Here is a 19,915-nt window from a genome sequence, read left to right as displayed (position 1 = left end):
ATAGAATAGGGAATAGGATGCAGCAAATTTTGAGGGAAAAGGAAGGAATTTTGCCTCCTTTTGTGTATATTTTGAGTTTATCAGAAGAAATCAAGAAGAAAACTTGGGAGCTATAAAGATGATGACTAAACACTCAGAAAAACTGTCAAAGACAGAGCTGTAACTCTGTTCAAATTAGATCATAGGAAAAAACATATATGTTGCAGAGATACAGTTTTGTTTGTCTATAGTAGAAGGAAGTTTCAAAAGCAGCAAGAGTTGAAAATAAGGCCATCTGACCTGCTGTTCTTGGCTTTTCACCTGGAAAATCCATCCCCAAGTGGAGCCACTATTAGGTTCCTATACCAATAGGTGTCATATTTCATGATTGACTGTGGAAATGCCAAATATGATCATACTTTCCATGCTGCAAAGGTTCCATATTTTCAGAAAATCAAAAAAAAAAATAAAAAAATGTAGGGAGGGTATGCCCTAAAAGAAAAATCAAAGGGCAAGAAGAATGAATTGGTCAAAAAAGAAAGAAAATGAACCCCAAAGAGAAGATTAGGAAAGTGTGCTAGTCAAAATGCCACTACTGTCCTATTTTTGCAAAGAATTTCAAATCATGCAATTAGTGACTTCTGTCACACTTGATGGATGGCCCAACAGTTCAATCTTGGCTAGTCCATGTTTAAATTTCTTGTTTTAGCATTAGAAAATAAGGTCTGTTCAAACAGTTCAAGATTGGCAGACAAACAGCTAGGTAGAGAAGCAAAAGGTATCAACACCTAAATCTGAGCCCTTGGAAGAAATAAGGGTAGACTTAGATAGGAGGGCAGCTAAAAGAAAACAAAAGAGAAAGGGTTTGCTAGTTCAAATGCACCCAATCAAAAAGAAGAAAAAATGTTAGGTGTATTAGGCTGGGTAGGCAGGTGGATGTTGTAGAAGCAGGTTAGTGATCAATTTTGTCCTGTTAAATATGATCTATCTCATGGATATCACAAATACCATGGCAAGGTGATTGTAGTTCAGGTGGAGCATGACTAATTTCCCTTCTCATTTCCTCAAGAACACTTACTAACATCCCCTCAAGGACATTGGGATCTACTCAATGGTCCTAGTTCATCTCATTTTGTAGGAAGTACTAAGTGAAACTTTGTGTTTACTTAGTCAAAACAAGCCACATTTTTTGTGTAAAAATAATCATTCCATTTCACTTTCATTTTTCTAAGAACCTAAGTTTTTACCTCATAAACTTAGCATTTTCTATTCACAAAACCATAATAACATCCTAACTATATTGTATAGCTCCCATATAATACTTCTCCGCCCCTATTACACATAAAAAAAACTATATAAAAAACCCAAAATACTTAAATATCCCCGCCCCGGCAATTATAGCCATAACCATGTTATTTTGGGAATTATTGGTTCAACTGGGACCATGTAATAACCCCTCCGCGCACATAAAAAAGGGATTTGTTTAACATTTGGTTAAACAAATAACCAAAGCCGCCCGCATAAACCATATAAAACCCAGTAACCAAAGGTTTTATGCCCCGCGAAACCATATAAACGTTAATATATCGGGCGGGCCCCGCGCCGTACCCCACCACCAACTTACCCCTCCATCAACCGTCAGATCCGATCCCCCAGATCAGACGGCTCTCATCAATATCGGAGGCGCCCCAATGATCGGACGATAGCGCATGATAAAAAGCGGTTTTCCCGCCGTACTGTGGGACGCATGTCGCTCCCACAGTTTATCGCGTCCGTTTGGTCCAAAACCGCCGCCGTACATAAAGCGGTGCGATGAAACCATAAACCGCTCCCGCTTACCGCTGCTGACGTCGTCCACCACATTAGCACCCACGTCGTCCACCACATCAACACCCACGTCAGCATTCCACGTCACCATTTCGTCCGTCGTGTCTGTCACTTCAGCGCCAAGTCACCTTCCGTAACCCTCCGCTACCCAACAAAGATGACGTCATGCTGATGTCACCCGACCAAAGCGCACCAATAACACGCCAAAATCAAAAATTTTGTTTAAAAGTCGTTTTAACGACGTTTTTGTCCATTTCTCTTTGTTTTTCTTGCGCAAGCTTCACATGGTTTACGACGTCCAAAACGACATTTTCTCTGCATAGTCCACCACCCAAAGGAATTCAATCCGCAGCTCGGCCCCTCAGCTCACTCTTCAACCTACATTTTGCACCAGGTGCCCATAGAACAGGAATTTACCTGTAATTCGCTTAAAAAACCCTGTTTTTCTAAGTTTCTCTGTTAAAATCCCCGAAGAATTAAAATTCGAGTTAAAATGTGCTCCTGCCTACAAATCTATGCATTATAAATCACTATCTTACCCCATTTTCCAAAGAAAACTTGCGAATTCTATTCTCCTCTGCAAATTTCCCATTAAGCTAAAATTCAAGCCCATTTCCGTCGGCAAAATCTCCAAAAATGCCCAAATATTGAGTTAAATTTGTCAAATCACTTGCAATAAGAGCACCATTTCCACTGTTTTATCCAGCTTCCCAATTTAAACTCTGTAGACTTTGTATTTTCTATGAATTTTACCCAGTGAGGCCATTTCTATATAAAACTCAGATTGCAAATTTCCTGAGAAAAACCCCAGTGTCAGTACTCTGGTTTCTCTTGCTACACAGGCCCAAATTCCAATTATAAACACAAACAGTGAAGCATGGAAGCTCCAGTAGCCTTGAATGTTTCCCCCTTGAATGCACCACATAAGGAATTGGAATGTATACCCCTTGCTGACAGGGACTTCCAAATTAAGGATATGATGGGTTACAAATCTCACCTGCAAGCCTTTTGTGAAATTAGAAATAGCTACAGAAGCAACACTGATGTCTTGGGAATTTGGGAATCCAACATGCCTATCTATTACCTCCCTTCAGTAAATGTGCTCCCTGATTTCATCCATTTATGCTGTGCAAATTATGAACCCACACAAAGAGTAGTTATGGCTCCATCTGGGACTATACTCTTCAATATTACTCCTCAATCCATAAATGAGATGCTGAACTTTAAGCCGACTCAGCCTCTGGCTCCTCTCACCATGAAATCCTTGCTTGACCACTCTGCCAAACTGCCCAGCTCATAGATTACCAAAATAGCTCAATTATTCATGAGACCAGAAATCAAGCCCAGGCATCCACCTCCTTTTAATCAAGTCTGGTTTAATGAGGCTGGCATACTCATTACTAATATGATTTCATACATTCTGGGTTTCAAAACCAGTGAGCATATTGATGAAATTATTTTAGCATTGATGTCCATATTCACTCCAGGACATCCCCCTGCTGTCAAGTATGATTATGCCACCTTCATAGAAAATAAAATCCATGAGCAATTCATGAACTTGGAGAGAGAAAGAGTGTTCAAATACGCATCCTACATATATCATTTGTTGTTGTACTATCAACCTGATAGTTTCCAAATTCCTCTTAAAAAATTGGACCTCAAAGGAGAAAGGAGGTCTGTAATTTTCTGGACCTCAGTATTCCATGAGGTCAACAACTCCCCTTATACATATTGTGAGTTCATTGACCCGTTCATATATCCAGCCACTTCTTTTTTGATAACAACTCCTCCTGCTAGGCTCTCTGCTGAAATGCAGAAAATTTTACATCTCTCAAAGGAATACAGTATTGGTGACTGGTATTTTTACCAAAACCACACAGTGATCAGGATTTATGGCTGTGAATTAACTCTCTACAAGCTGCCAAAGTATGTCCTTATGAGACTCTTTGCCCTGGAATACTTTCGGAAATTTAGGAGTTCAGATTTGACTCATTTCTATGGTGCCAGGAAAAAGGCACAACTCAAGATAAGACATCAATTGGGCCCTTTTATCTTCAATAAAAGGGAAGAATCCTGGGAGGAAGCAGATAATATATTAAGAGATCAACTTATGTTGAAACAAAGTTTTCATGGGTCACCATATGACCCTGAACATTTCATAAGTTTTAGAAGAGTCAAAAACAAGCTTACAGGATATGTGCACCACAAAATCCCTGAAATTGAACAATATGCTAATCAACAGGAATGGGTAGAAGGCACACTAGTTGAAGAGCTTACTAAAGAAGAGAAATTAGAAAAAGCAATGAAAGAGCTTGAAAAAACACTTGACCTGGACTCTTTTGGATAGGTCCCTTTCACATTGCCTCAACACATTGGAGCGGGCACATCATCTGCCACAACTTCACAACAACCTACCCAAGAGAGTGCTCCACCTGCAGGGACATCCAAAGGCAAAGAAGTACAGCATTCAGAACAGCAAGATATAATGGCAGACCAGCCAGATACAGCAAAGGAGCAAAGTCAAGGGCAGGGTCCTTCAACACAAACAAAGGTACCTGAAATTCCTGTGTTACGGACTCCTATCAATGAGGAAAGAGCTAAGAAAAGACACAGACCAGAAGACACACATTTTGGTGGATCAGCAGAACAACAAGGGGAAAAGAGGCAAAGGTTGAATCCTTACTTTGAAGAGGAACTAGCAGAAGAAACAGCAGGCAACCTAAGGGGTGAGGAAACAACTGAACAACAGATTCCTCCAATTCTGGAAACATCAACTAGCTCATATCAGCAAGAGCAAGAGAGGCAGCATGGTGTGGAGGTTACATCCACCAGGCAACAAAGCAAGAAAGGCTCGGATATCAAGAAAGCCTTTACTGAAATAAAGGCTAGAAATGACCCAATAAGGATCCAACTCTATAATCAATTGCTGAGAATAGCCCCCACAAATCAACAAAGGTTAATGGCAGCCTATGATATTCAAGAAGGGAAAATGACCCTTAGTCACTTCAAGCCCACAATGTAGCAACCACAATCAGCTGTTGATTATATCAGGACCAATCTAGAAGTCCTCTGTAAAGACATCCACCCAATGGACCAGATTGAATTACATAAACAAACCGGAGAAATGGTGTACTCCACCTTGGCAGACAAAGCATTATTGGCTCACAGACAACAAAATTCACTACATAATACTTCTGCCCAATTAGAATTGGAAAAGGCTTCTTCTTTGGCTAAGGATAATAGAATCAAATCCTTGGAGGAAATTATCATTGAGCTGGGACATGATCCCAAGGATCCCAAGGGCATACAGGCCTTAATAAAGAAGAAAGAAGAAGATATTGCAGCCATCAGAAAGCAATTGAAGCTGCCAATTACAATGCACCCTCAAACCACAAAAGTTGCACAACAAAAAGAAGAGGAGGACGTGGTGAGTTTGCTAATGAGGATGAATGAGAGACTGGCAGAAACAGAGAAGGCATTGGAGATAGCATTACAAGGAAAACAAGGAGAATTGGCCTCCCAGCCACCAGAAACAGCTCCAATAAGCACAACAGCTCCTCCTACAACTACTACAGCAATCCCTCCCTCTGTCCCAGCATCAACAGCAGGTACTTCAGCTTCAGCAACAACTACAATAGCAACAACAGTAGTACCAGATACCAACCTGAGCATGGAAGAAATGATGAAGGAAATAAAAGCTTTAGAACTCCAAATGGTAGAGCTAAAAGAAGCCAAAGAAAAACTCGCCAAGATAGAGGTGAGCTATGATAAATCAAAAATAACTATGGCTGAGAAAACAAGAGAAGTAAAGGCCTTGGAAAATAAGGTAAAATCCTTAGAGAAGGACCTTACTCTTCACAAAACTCTAGCAGAAATAAAAACAACTTTGTGGACTAAAATTGGCCAGTCCATCACTGATCAATGGACATCAATATAGACTATCCATGACCAGATTGAATTGATAGAGATAGCTCATGTTGAAACTAAAAAGGCCAAAGTACTATTAGCAAACAAGCCCGAATAGGCCACTAGAATAATTCATTTTTTGAATACTCATACCAGAGAGCAGCTAGCATCTCTAGATATTCAGGACAGAACAGGCACTATTTTGACAGTAAAAAAGGTGCTGACCATGAGGAATTTTGTACAGAATCTGGAAAGAAAGTGCCAAGAAATGCAGACATAAATAAATGCCTTTAGAGAAAAGTTTGCAGTATTGCAAAGCAAAGGGTTACCCAGCTTATTGACCAGCAATCCGAGATTGTTGACACATGAATAGTATGCTCACAGGGTAAATACCTATGTTACCAATCAAATTACAGCATCATCAAGCATTTCAGAAGACACGGTACCTCCCTTTGGATAAAGCGTATATGACAAATTAGAAAATTTGTTCTACATTGAACATGAGATAACACATCGTTTTGAAGTCCAGCCCAATTACTACAGGTATACTGAAGCTAATGAAACATTAATAAAACTACAAAGACACCAGTTGCCAACAGACCAATGGTGGTAGGGCATGTTGGAGGTTTTACCAAGGTAGTGTTGACACTAATTCTTTTTTGATTATCTGCATTTAATCAAATTTAATGCGCATGCCACATATCATAAATATGAAGACAACAAGGAAGGAGTTCACGCCAAAAAACATTAAAGGGGAATCGGGCATAGATGGAAGGGCCAGGATAGCAACGCAGGAATGCGGGATGAAGAGACAACTACCTTCCAACTGGCTGAATCAAAAAGTCAAATATATCAGACCACCTAAGACAACCAGCACAACGCAAGTTACTCCTACATTGATTACGCTCTGTTTTCAAGATCATTTATTGCCTTTGAAGAAGTAGATGGATGAAGTTAATGCTTGATATTTTCTCTATGAGATATTTTGTATCTCTTTTTTATAAATACCTCCTCAAGATATATATTATTGTTGGCTGGTGAATATCATTCTGGACCTGCGCTGTAAGTTTTGAGAACTCTTCTGAAATAAAGATTGCTGGAATGCTTTGTTGGTGAATTTGCTGGTTATGGGATTAATGGCAAAGGAATATGTTGCAGAATTCTCGCGTTACCTCATGGATCAATAAGTCTTCTTTACTCTTGTTTTACTGTATCTGTGTTTTATATACCATCTAAATATCATGCTCTAAATTGCAGGAAAAAAGAATAACCCAGAATTTACTTTGTTGTACTCTGTGTTCAATTCCTCTCATTTTTCATGTTTTCTACAGGACTAGCATAGGCAGGAATTCTTGACTGCTCCTATCTCCCTGGTTCTTGCACCCTAAATACAATAAGGGAATTCTTAAGTACTCCTTGATAGTATTTACTCATCTTCCCTCTGTTAGCATAATGAAAGATTCTTAATTGCCTTTCATTCCCTGACTTCACTTCATCTTATTCCAGCTTGAAATTTGTTCTGTGTCTAACTATCTTGCTCTGTAGTTTCTCCTTTTGCTTAAGAAACCATACCCAGTAATTCATTCTCACTGACTCCATTAACCCAATGGTTTGAACTTCTTTTAGTTTGTAGCCCTGTTCTATTGAATGTCACCTTCCAAACACCAAACAAATATTTGTGCCTCATAACTAGCCTAACATATAGCAAAACAAAGCTAAATCACAAAGAGAGAGCCCTCTCTGGTTGCAGATTGGCTAGAATCTGCAACTAAAAGACTGGTTAGTGGTTACCTCGGCTGTATCCCCTCCTTAGAATTTTCCTAGGGGACAACCTGAGTGATAACACAAGGAATAGTAGAAATGGAAATGAAGTCCAAGGTTTTTCAAGATGAGCAAATTTTAGGGCATAGAAACCAAGAATGGGTTCTCTAAATACTTTCCACCTTCTCCTCCTTATCATAAAAGTATATTGGTTTTGTTATCAAGTTGTTGTGTGTTGAAGTAGACAATCTGTGAGCATTCACAACTCTTTCACATCAAGTATTATGGTAGTTTTGACAAGTCACTAGGAAGGTACCTCCGGGATGATTTGTTTGACCAAGTAGGTTTTTTTTCATGTATTTTTCTTCTTCCATAGGTTTATCTTGATATCTTGTATACTTTGCATTTACACAATAATAATTGAAAAATTTTGATGTAACAACATACCAAAACATGCAGAATTCTCGTTGTTTCTGTAATGAACCCTCAGAAGCACATGTTCTTTGCTATACACACTGTCAGGGTAGCCTCATGATATCAGTAAGACAATTACCTTTACTGTTGACATTACCTGGTGAATGTGAAGGAAAAATATGGATGTGGCATAGGTGCTTAAAATGTGCATGGAAAGATGGAGTTCCAAAAGCAACCCAACGAGTAGTCATGTCTGATGTTGCATGGGGTTTATCCTTTGGAAAATTCATAGAGCTTAGTTTCTCTAATCATGTTGCAACAAGTATAGTTGCAAGATGTGGTCATTCATTACATTGAGACTGCATTTGATTTTATGGGTATGCCATTGAATTTGGTCGCTTTATATTTTGCAAGTAGTTTTCATGTTATTTTTTTATTTTCATCTTGTGATATCTTACATAATTTATGTAGCTCTTGATTTTTACAGAGTACCCATAATTGTGTGTGATAATTAATGGTTATTTCATAATAATCTATTGGACCTACATTGTTCCCAAATTCAATGTGACATGTTTGGCAGTATGATTGCATGTTTATGATATTCCTCCATCAATGTTATACCTGTGCATTTTAAACCTTCAAAATTAAGGTTCCATGATCTACATCAACAAGATCGGATCAAAAAGGAAGTTATAATGGTACTTTATGATACAAATTGTACATATGGGTAGATGTTTTGATCCGGATTTAAACAGGAACGCAATAAAATAAAGAGATAACCATAAAGACAAATATGCAGCGGAAATAATACTTCATTTCATTACTGTAAAACACTGAAATATGCGTACAAATAGAAATGGAAGTAACCTAGCTAGGGCGATGGTAGCTTATCTCTGAGAAGAGATGTGTCGGCTACATGCCTCTGAACTGTTCTCCCAAAAACTGTGTTACAATGAGGCTCGAGGGCCTATTTATTGTTGAGAAACAATGGAAAACCCTTCACATTCCAAAACCTAAGCCTAGAAGATGAAACGCCAAATTGTGGGCCCCGTTTTGGGTAAATTGGTACATCAATTTCCCGGGGTCATAACTTTGGCATACGATCTCCGTTTGACGCGTACAATAGCTCGTTAGAAAGATATATCCGAGTACTACCACTTTGGGAGGCAACATCGGTCCATGGACCCATGTTGCCCCAGATTCCCAAAAAAACGTCGTTTAGGGCCTAAAAATAGCTCCGGAAGTTCAGGACCCGAAAAACTACTAAAAATAGTAAATTGTGCTACAATTTAGGAAACTGAAAAGACTGAAATAGATAGTTGTGGGGGTCCAAATGGGATAGGTGGGTGGCCACCAACATCCACCTGGATCATTCCTCCCCCCTTAGGAAGCAATGGTCCCCATTGCATTGAGTTCCTCCTTGAGATGAGGAAGCTTCTGCTGATTTGGGTCTCTGGTGAGCTGTTATGCAATCTCTGATGTGTCCAGAAATGGTGGGAAGCATGGTCGACAACGGTCCACATTGAACACTCGGTGAAAGCCAAGGAATGTTGTGCTTCAAAGCATTGTTTCTCGTAGCCTTGTTACTAGTGTAAGGACCATGTCGAAGTGGTTTGAGTTTCTGATGGGTTCTGGTAAGGCGCTCCCTCTGCAAATGTAACCAAACTTTGCCGCCCAGCTGAAACTTGTGTGGTACCCCTTCGGGTAAGGAGAAGTTGTTCCTGTGTTCTGTCACGACTGTATCCCTCTGTTGCTGCTGCTGTGTGGAGGAACCCTTCGCGGGGGTCATGGATGTAGCAACGATCTTCCCCTTACTTTGGGAGCGAACCAGACAGAAAATAAATTTCCTAGTCTGTGAGATGAGCTTGCTGCCTTTCTTAGCAGTGATCAAAGAGGTGGCGGTAGGTGGTGCTACCTCCGGTATCCTGTATAATTAATTATCCAAAGAAATGATGACAGCACGAGGCCTTGACTCATACACAGCATGTCGCCTCCACAAGTATGGTTGGCCTAATAATACATCACAAACATCCAGAGGTGTAACATCACACAATACCTCGTCTGTGAAGGGCTTGATGCTGTAGGGAAGGCGGCACTGCTGGCGAACTTTGAGATCTCGTCCTTCATGAAGCCACCTGATACTGTACGGATGTGGGTGAAGGGTTCGTCGCTACAATTCATTGTCGACAGTGGCAGCCAAAAGAACCTCGTTTCAGCAGAGGTAGTGAAGCGGTTGGGCCTACCGACTACACCACACATTACAGGGTATCTCTATCCTCGGATCTTCATTTATTAGGGTTTTGGGTTAACCACATAAAACCCTTATCTTCAATGGCTCTTCATATTCCACAAAGGCTTCGCAAGAGGGAACTTTACGCAATGGGGACCATTGCTTCTTAAGGAGGGAGGAATGATCCGAATGGAAAATGGCATCAACCCATGGTACTCATCCACCCATATTATTCATCGACCCATGGAATTTACCTATGGTATTGTAAATGGAATCCGCCCATGGTATTATAAAATCCACCCATGGTACTCATCCACCCATATTATTCATCGACCCATGGAATTTACCCATGGTATTGTAAATGGCATCCACCCATGGTATTGTAAAATCCACCCATGGTATTTATTCACCCATGGAATTGACCCATGGTATTGTAACTGAAAAATACTATAAGTCACAAGTCACATTTTGTAAAAGGACAGATTGTCCGCCACAATGTAGCCTTTACAGTTCAGAGGCATGTAGCCACACATCTCTTCTCAGAGATAAGCTACCATCGCCCTAGCTGGTTTATTTCCATTACTATTTAAAATAAAAGTTTCTTTGTGGTTTTGTTTATTAGGCATTCTCCTTATTTTTCTTCTGGTAATTCAAATTTTCAGATCTTGGGGGTCTCTCCTCCCAAGATCCATTTCAATCTTTTAGATCTTGGGGGCCTCCCCCCAAGATCCGGATCATGTTTGCTAATTAATATATGCTTATCCTACCTGTTGTACCTTAAGAAACCAATTTCCTGGTTGTATAGAAATTGTGCTTAAGACATTAATGATTATAATTATTGTCACTTGTTTGTCACTTAATTATATATTGTGTTCTCAAATGAAGGACCTAGGAAATTTGGTTCTTGACCCTCAATACTTAGGTGACAAGAAAACATCAGAATTACATTTGATTTTTGAATACAAATGATGAATGAAGAAAGATTGAATAAGTCATAGACAATATGTTGTTTTACACATGATCTACTATCTGTGACATTGGGAAAAGTTATAGATAATATGTTGTCTTACACAGAAACTACTCTCTGTAACTTAGAAGAATTGCAGAGATGGAAACTTCAAGTATAGGAGCACTCTTTAAGGAATTTAACTTTATTTACAGAGGAAAATAAAGACTTGCAACTTCAATTACTATACTCAAAGGAAGACAAAATAAGATGAAACATAATAGAGAAGACACAAAATCATATCCAACAACATATGGAAAACTTCTGATTCTTCATTAATCAACAGTTGTATCAGGAATCCAGTAGCTTAGTCTCTAGGTTCTCCAAAATTCGAACCCTTTCTCTGTAAATTTTCCTCTTTTTATACATTATAAGATGGTGATCACCAAAACTGTCAAACTGCTTAACTATTTTCCTAACTGCCTAGGGTAAAAATATAATAGAACAATACACAGAGGGTAAAAGACACCTCATTCTAAGGAACATAGAATAACTAGAAGTAACGGAAGTTGCAAAATGATGATGACTATTAGTCTTTTCGACTCTGTTGTTTGGTTGTTGAGTTTCTCTGTAGATGCTTTAATAATGATTAAATTGTTTTAATCATAATAAACTATATTTGACTCAAACCCTGTGCATGGACCTGGGCTTACGTATGTATCAAGTGTGTTTTGATTGGCCAAAACACAAGAAAACCCGACCAATCACCTTTCTTTGGAGTTTTAGTCATCCACCGATAATTTTGATTATTTCTCTTAAACAACGGAATCGGCTAATTTACACAGAACATTAGTTTACCACAGAACTAAAAATGATTAACAATCCAATTCATAAACCTGTCGAGTCCACCTTGGCTGTACGTGAACCATTCGATCACTTAATCAATCAACAATTCAATCCTTTAGAACTCACGAGACTTTAGACCTATTTGAAATAAACCTTATCGAGTCCACCTTTTCAACACTCCACTGACTCCCATATGGACCCGATGGGAAATATAAACCACCAATTAATAATCTATCGGGCCTGACTTTAACGCTAAAATCTGATTATTTTTTCACTTGATATCCGTTGGATCCCATCTCTTTGGATGGATAGCTGAGATTAGCCTGGACTTCAGTAAGTTTAAACTATGTTTGATATACCATCGCGTCTGATAAGTTACCACCCGATTGCCTATGGATTTGTGGCATGTCGATCAAATGGTCCAGATCTTCTCGCAGGTTTACATTCAAAGCCATCTTGTCAATCAAACAAAATACTTCATTTATTTTACACTTTGCGGGGGTAAAGAATATAAGGGAACTACATTGATGGAGAACCCCCACAATGATTCTAGGCCACACGTTGTGGTCAACCATGCTCACGTCATAGTCAAATGCGGGGGTTGAGCTTTAATTAACCTTCGTTCTTCTTGTTTCCTCACAACACACCTCATCATACTTATCAAGCTATTTCTTGATCACACCTATTAAACCTGCATGGAATTTAAACAATGGTTTGATTTTTCATTTCTTTTAGTGATAAAACTGAAAATAAGATGAAAATAAAAATGGAAGCTACAACATCTGGCTCCACCTGGGGATAGTGATTTTACCACAGAAGCACTAAGAACCACAGATCAGTGCCTTCACCTTGGGCATGGAGTCATATATTTCTTAATCAATTTAAATTTTATGGCATTTGCACACTAATTTCACTCTGGTATCTACAATAATTGGATGCTTGTGCTTTGATAGCAAGGTGTTGAGAATTGTAGATCAGTAGCCTTAGTTGGGCATGGAGTCTGAAATTCTTAAAACCCTGAAATTTGAAAAACTGACATTCTTGAAGTCTGAAACCTCTGCAAACCGGTTTCCAACTGGGACAGTCACCCTTATTTATTTGCTAAAATTAAACTAAAGAACTGCAACTAGAAACCAAATACTCAACACTTGAGCTTATTTATGTATAGGTTCCTACCTATGTGCATGACTGATCTCCATCAAGTGAAGTCAATCTTCCAATGGTACCAGGTTAGCATTTGAGTGCCTGATCTAGAACCGTTATGCCAGTGAATCTTGAAAATAAAATTCATCCTGAACGGAAAATAAACTATGCATAAGGGAAACTCACAACAAAAATTAGGAATATATCCACAAAATGCTATGTGTAGGCTGTTAATAAATTTCTCCATGTAATCTACCACAAGATCTTCAAAAGTATAAGAAAAAATATGGTCCTGATCAGCTCTAGGAAAGAAAGTCTCTATGTATGAAGGTTCTTGCTCGAATAAACCTTCTATTGGGACAATATGCTTAATAGAACAATCAGCAACATCTTTAAGAAAATGATCTATGTCTCCACTTTTCATCTATGAGATTTGATTGAAAGTAATTTGTAATTATGACCTCAGGAATAAAAATAAATTTTTTCACATCTGTATATGACATACAGCTAGCTTCAAATAGATTGTTTACCTATGATCCATGGGCATCATTGTGTTCTTCAATGCAATGATATACAATCTCTTTATTAGCTTTCTTTTTACATAAGATATCCTCTTTTTCTATGATAAATGGCTCAACATATTGTTGTCCAACATTTCCCACTTGCTGGTTTTCTTCTCTATGTCCAACATCCAACTATTGAACTTGAAGAACTTCATCCCGTTCCTCATCTGAACCATTTTTGTTATAAATACGAGAACCATCAAATTTAACAAAATAAGATCTCTGGGGATTTATTTGCAACTTAATTATTTCTCCCTCTTCTCGACTGTTGGGCAGAAATTCTTGATGCATGTTTGAACTTTTCTCCATTTGAATACTCTCTTGATTTTCTTGGAACAGAGTCAACCAATTATCTGCTTGTGAGGTTATTGAAGAAAAGTCTTTTATAAACTTTTCTGCATCATTTTGAGAAAATGATAGTTCTTTGCTTTTAGAGACTTGCTCATAATTAATTTGGCTATAACCTCTCTGAATGCTTGATATATTATCAACATGATCATTAGTTTTTTCAGCAAGATTATCATGAGCTTTTAAAATTTCTTTAGAATCATAATCTTCACAACAACCTTCAAAAAGAATCTTATGTGCATAAAAAGTTCTACAAAAAGAATTGAATACTGAATGGAAATCTTTCAAAGATGAAATGCTTGAATGAGGCAGAGACCTGTACCAAACCCTAGCTTCTTGGTCCAAAGAAAACATAAACAACTTCATCTTCACATCTTCATGAATGACACTCTACTGCTCCATGCATTCATGAAACTCTTGGAGATGTTGAACCAGATCTTCATATTCATTTCCACTGAATCTTGTAAGATACTCATTCCACTCATGAAATGTAGGCATATGATGAGGATAGCCAGTGATCCCAGCAAAATCTAGTGGGCCAAATTTATCGACTAAGAATGCAGGGATAGCCATTAAATCCTAGAAAAGAAAGCTTCAAAGTGAAGATCACAGGTGTGAATGTACAACCAACTGCTGAAACTTCTCATCTTAAAGAATCAACTTCTAACTTAATAAACCCAGAGAAAAGTGTTCTTATTCAATTGTTTTGCAGGCTGTGGTTCTTTTTCTTGTGGTGTCGCTTTTTTATTGCTTTTATTCAAAACAGCCAAATATTTCCTCCTCACTGAACAACCAAAGGAAATGATTGAAAACCCATGGAAAATTTTTCTTGTCTTCTCTCCCCGGAAAGGGCACCAATTAATGTTGTACCTTAAGAAACCAATTTCCTGGTTGTATAGAAATTGTGCTTAAGACATTAATGATTATAATTATTGTCACTTGTTTGTCACTTAATTATATATTGTGTTCTCAAATGAAAGACCTGGGAAATCTAGTTCTTGACCCTCAATACTTAGGTGACAAGAAAACATCAAAATGCCATTTTATTGTTGAATACAAATGATGAATGAAGAAAGATTGAATAAGTCATAAAAAATATGCTGTTTTACACAGGATCTACTATCTGTGACACTGGGAAAAGTTATAGATAATATGTTGTTTTACACAGAAACTACTATCTGTAACTTAGAAGAATTGCAGAGATGGGAACTTCAAGTATAGGAGTGCTCTTTAAGGAATTTAACTTTATTTACATAGGAAAATAAAGACCTGCAACTTCAATTACTACACTCAAAGGAAGAAAACATAAGATGACACATAACAAAGAAGACACAAAATCATACCCAATAATGTATGGAAAACTTCTGATTCTTCATTAATCAACAGTTGTATCAGGAATCAAGTAGCTTGGTATCCAGGTTCTCCAAAATTCAAACCCTTTCTCTATAAACTTTCCTCTTTTTATATATTATAAGATAGTTGGTGATCACCAAAACTGTCAAACTGCTTAACTATTTTCCTAACTATCTAGAGTAAAAATTATTACAGAACATTACACAGAGGGTAAAAGACACCTCATTCTAAAGAACATAGAATAACTAGAAGTAACAAAAGTTAGAAAATGATGATGACTGTTAGCTTTTTCGGCTCTGTTGTTTGGCTGCTGAGTTTCTCTGTAGATGCTTTAATAATGATTAAACTATTTTAATCATAATAAACTATATTTGACTCAAACCCCGTGCGTGGACCTGGGCTTACGTATGTATCGGGTGCGTTTTGATTGGCCAAAACACAAGAAAACCCGACCAATCACCTTTCTTTGGAGTTTTAGTCATCCACCGCTAATTTTGATTATTTCGCTTAAACAGTGGAATCAACTAATTTACACGGAACATTAGTTTACCATGGAACTGAAAAGGATTAACAATCCAATTCATAAACCTGTCGGGTCTACCTTAGTTGTACATGAACCGTCCGATCACTTATTCAATCAACGGTTCAATCCTTCGAAACTCACGAGACTTTAGACCTGTTTGAAATAAACCTTATCGAGTCTGCCTTTTCAACGCTCCATTGACTCCCATACAGACCCGATGGGAAATATAAACTGCCAATTAATAATCTATCGGGTCTGACTTTAACGCTAAAACCCGATTATTTCTTCACCCGATATCCATTGGATCCCGTCTCTTTGGATGGACGACTGAGATTGGCCTGGACTTCAGCAAGTTTAAACTATGTTTGATATACCGTCGCGTCCGATAAGTTACCGCCTGATTGCCATTGGATCTGTGGCTTGTCAATCAAATGGCCCAGATCTTCTCACAGGTTTACATTCAAAGCCATCCTGTCAATCAAACAAAATACTTCATTTCTTTTAGACTTTGTGGGGGTAAAGAATATAAGGGAACTACATTGAGGTTGAACCCCCGCAATGATTCTAGGCCACACGTTGTGGTCAACCATGCTCATGTCGCGGTCAACTGCAGGGGTTGAGCCTTAATTAACCTTCGTACTTATTGTTTCCCCATAGCACACCTCATCATACTCATCAAGCTATCACTTGATCACACCTATTAAACCTACATGGACTTTAAACAATGGTTTGATTTTCCATTTCTTTTGACTTTTATTTCTTTTTGTGATAAAATTGAAAATAAGACGAAAATAACAATGGAAGCTACAACACTACCTATGGTGTAGGATCCCCCATATCCAAACTAATGTGCTTGTTGATACAAATGAATAGGTTGCATATAAAGTGGAAATCTTGTTTAGAGAGGTTTTTAATTTTCTCGGACATAAAATTGCCACATCTAGATCCTTTTATTTTGGTATTAAGGTTCTTGAATCAAGGAGGCAAATTGCAGAGCTTGAAGGAATGTTGCATAAAGAGAGAGTTGAATTTGAGGTGATATTATAGATGTATATAAAGGTTGTTTAGTGTACTTTAGGTTGTCTAACATGATAGTATGCTAGAATAATATTTCCACTTAATGAATATTTCCATATTTGTTTATAGAAATTGCTTAGTTGGAAATCATTTCTTCATAGGGTTCATTATTTTGATGCAATCTATCAAATTCAAACAGGGTTTGTTGCAAGAGGCCATCATTAGTGTTGGGCACGTTGGAACTTGGAAGACCTGTTGTTGATATTTCAAAGCTAATAAATATAAGGTGTCTTATTCTTGATGAAGCCTATGAATAGGATCATTGTCTTTTCCATTTAGATTCATCTCTTAGAGTGAAAAGTCTCTTGCCAAATTGGAATCTAGTCCACTGGAGGATTTTAAGACTCCACATAAGGAATATGATTCTAGCATAAATGAAAAAGTTGTAGACTGTCGGGGTAGAGTCAAATATAGTAACAATGCTAGTGGTGGTTTTGGCATTCTAATGACAAAGGACACATGCTCCATGGTTGATGGAAATTGTTTAGACATAGCTATATGTTTTGGGAATCTTCAGTTCAAAGATATCTAAGCTGGCATAAATAATGGATCTGGGCAACTTTCCATGATTAGCAATGTGAGAAATTCCCACTTGTGTGACCATTTAGAGGGAATTGGGACTCTGAATGGAAAATTAAATTAAGTCGTGGAAATTATTAAATTTTCAGAAGATAAAACAACCCAGAATATCTGGATGACATGGAAGGATATTCAATCATTAGAGATTCATCCAATATAACTAATGGTACCATGTTTCATACTTTTGACATGGATAATGGTAAATGTAATACCAACATAAATGTTTTTTATACAATTTCTTTTGAAATAGTTGATATTAGGGACAATACAAACGGTTTTAATGAAGATATGGAAACCTGTTGGAAACTGTCAAAGCGTGATTCTCCTATCCTGGCTGATCTGTCAAATACATTAGATGTAACATGGATAGGAGAAGGCCAATTAGTAAAATTTTAGGTTGTATTTGTGACATCACAAGGGTGGGAAGTTGGTTCTGCCACTTTGGCTACTGTTTCCATAATCTGTTGATAGATAATATTTTAATCTAGTTGAACAAATTTCAATAGGAGATGGGATGATTTACAAATCTGCCTAAAACATGCACGATAAAGGTGGAATAGAGGTGCCTGAGAAAAGCATCCCTCCCTCAATAGTAAAATCATTAAATCTATCGAAAGAGTTTGGAAGTTGCATTGGGGCTCCTATGTCAAACTTACTAAAAAGTTACAAAAAGGGTTTACAAGAAAATTTATTGGGGTCTATTAGAGTTCACTTTGAGAGAAGCTATAGTCCTATGTTTGTCTCATTATTCTGTCCTTTGGGTGGTAATGGAATGGGTAAGTGGCTTTTACCAACTAGTTCCAATGATATGGCTATTGTTGTTTATGATTATGATCCAACAAGAATAATAGCTTATGCACTAAGCTCACAAGAATATCATGCTTTCCTATATGACAAGGTACCTGATAGTGAGAAGCAAAAGGAAATAGAGAGGGATAAAGAAAAGGAATGTTCAGATTTATTTGGTATGGGTGGAGTTGTTTCAAATGAACTTTAGTCGTCAGATGGTTCCTTAGACTTGAGTAAAGTTCTTTCCAAAGAGAGAAGTTTGGGATATGAGGATATTTACACATATGGCTCCAAAGGGAATGGGAGTTTAGATACATCACTATATAGAAAAGACATGCAAAAATATCCTTTCATGATGAGGGTCCTCCCAGAAAAATTGAGTACTTGGTGATCCATTAGTATGCAAAATAGTTTGATGCCCTTAGGAAAATGTGTTTTCCAACAAAGATGGACTTTAAATTGTCACTAAATCACTGCAAGAAATGGGGACCTCAAGGAAGAAAGAGAAATGTTTTTTTTTCCAAATCCTTGGATGAAATATTTATTATTAAGAGAGTCACCGGGATAGAATTAGAGTCTTTTATGAAGCTTTCCTTAGAATATTTCAAACATTTGTGTGACTCAATATGTTCTGGAAGCCCCACATGTTTGGAAAAGATTCTTAGCATTTATCAAGTTGGATATTCATATTATTGTTTATTCTATATTTCACAATTACCTTTTGTAAACTCCTAGAGAGTTTACCAAGCTTTGTTTCCTTCATTGTGTGTCTGCATGCTACATAATGTGCTTATCTTTCAGGTCACTATAAATAATGAAAAAGGTGGAAAAGTGATCAGGATGAACTGATGGTAATGGAAAATATGTTGTTTAGAACAAATGTAACACAATTTTATGAGCTCAAAGGTTCTGGTTGCTCCTGTTATAATGCAGATTCATCATGCAACAACAAAGTTCTTCTGGACCAGAATCTCTTAGAGACCATGCCAACTTCTCAAATATTTCTTGGGAATAAAGCCAAGCACCTTTTAGAGAGAGTACTCTAGAATGATACTTCATTTCTCATGGTAAATATAGTTTTTCATTTTTCTTAAGCTAACATAATTGTAATCTTAGTTTCAAATTTTTGTTGAGCTAGTCAGTTATCATGATTGTGTGCAATGTGTGTTTGCAGTCAATTGATGTCATGGATTATTCATTACTTGTTGGAGCCAATGAAGAGTGTTTTGAGATGGTTTTAGGTAATAATAGACTCATACAATGCTTATTTTTGGTAAAATAGAGTCATAAATTTTCTATGAAATATATTTTCTCATATTTGATTTTCCATTTTAGGTAACATTATCAATAGTTTTAGCTGCTGGTGATAAAGCCAATAATTCTTGCAATGGTGTTATTTATGCAACAAAGTTGCCTAATGATTGCGACTATATTACAATTGACAAATTGAGCATTCTTTAACAAAGGTATATGCTCTTGATATTGCACTTTTATGATAGGACCAAGCAACAAAGTTTGGAAGTCAAAGATTTCATTCTTTGTGATCATCATTTATGTGAATAGGTTGTGGGTTCCTTGATTTGAAGGGTTTGGAGAAGCTCATTTTAAGTTCCTCATGTGGATCTAGCTAT

At 37.5% G+C, this 19,915-nt stretch overlaps 2 pseudogenes; both read left to right on the top strand.

Annotated features, from left to right (window-relative positions):
- Positions 1–16,886, top strand: part of LOC149156622 (1-phosphatidylinositol-3-phosphate 5-kinase FAB1B-like) — a 33,902-nt pseudogene extending 17,016 nt beyond the window's left edge.
- Positions 16,887–18,033: 1,147 nt separating this feature from the next.
- LOC149156621 (1-phosphatidylinositol-3-phosphate 5-kinase FAB1A pseudogene) lies at positions 18,034–19,561 on the top strand (annotated as a pseudogene).
- Positions 19,562–19,915: the final 354 nt, after the last annotated feature.

The sequence above is a fragment of the Pinus tabuliformis genome, chromosome 9 (genome assembly GCF_031772625.1).
Source record: "Pinus tabuliformis cultivar Carrire ecotype Pingquan chromosome 9, CPIR1, whole genome shotgun sequence".
Taxonomy (NCBI): Eukaryota; Viridiplantae; Streptophyta; class Pinopsida; order Pinales; family Pinaceae; genus Pinus; species Pinus tabuliformis.
This window is presented reverse-complemented; position numbering and strand designations above follow the sequence as displayed.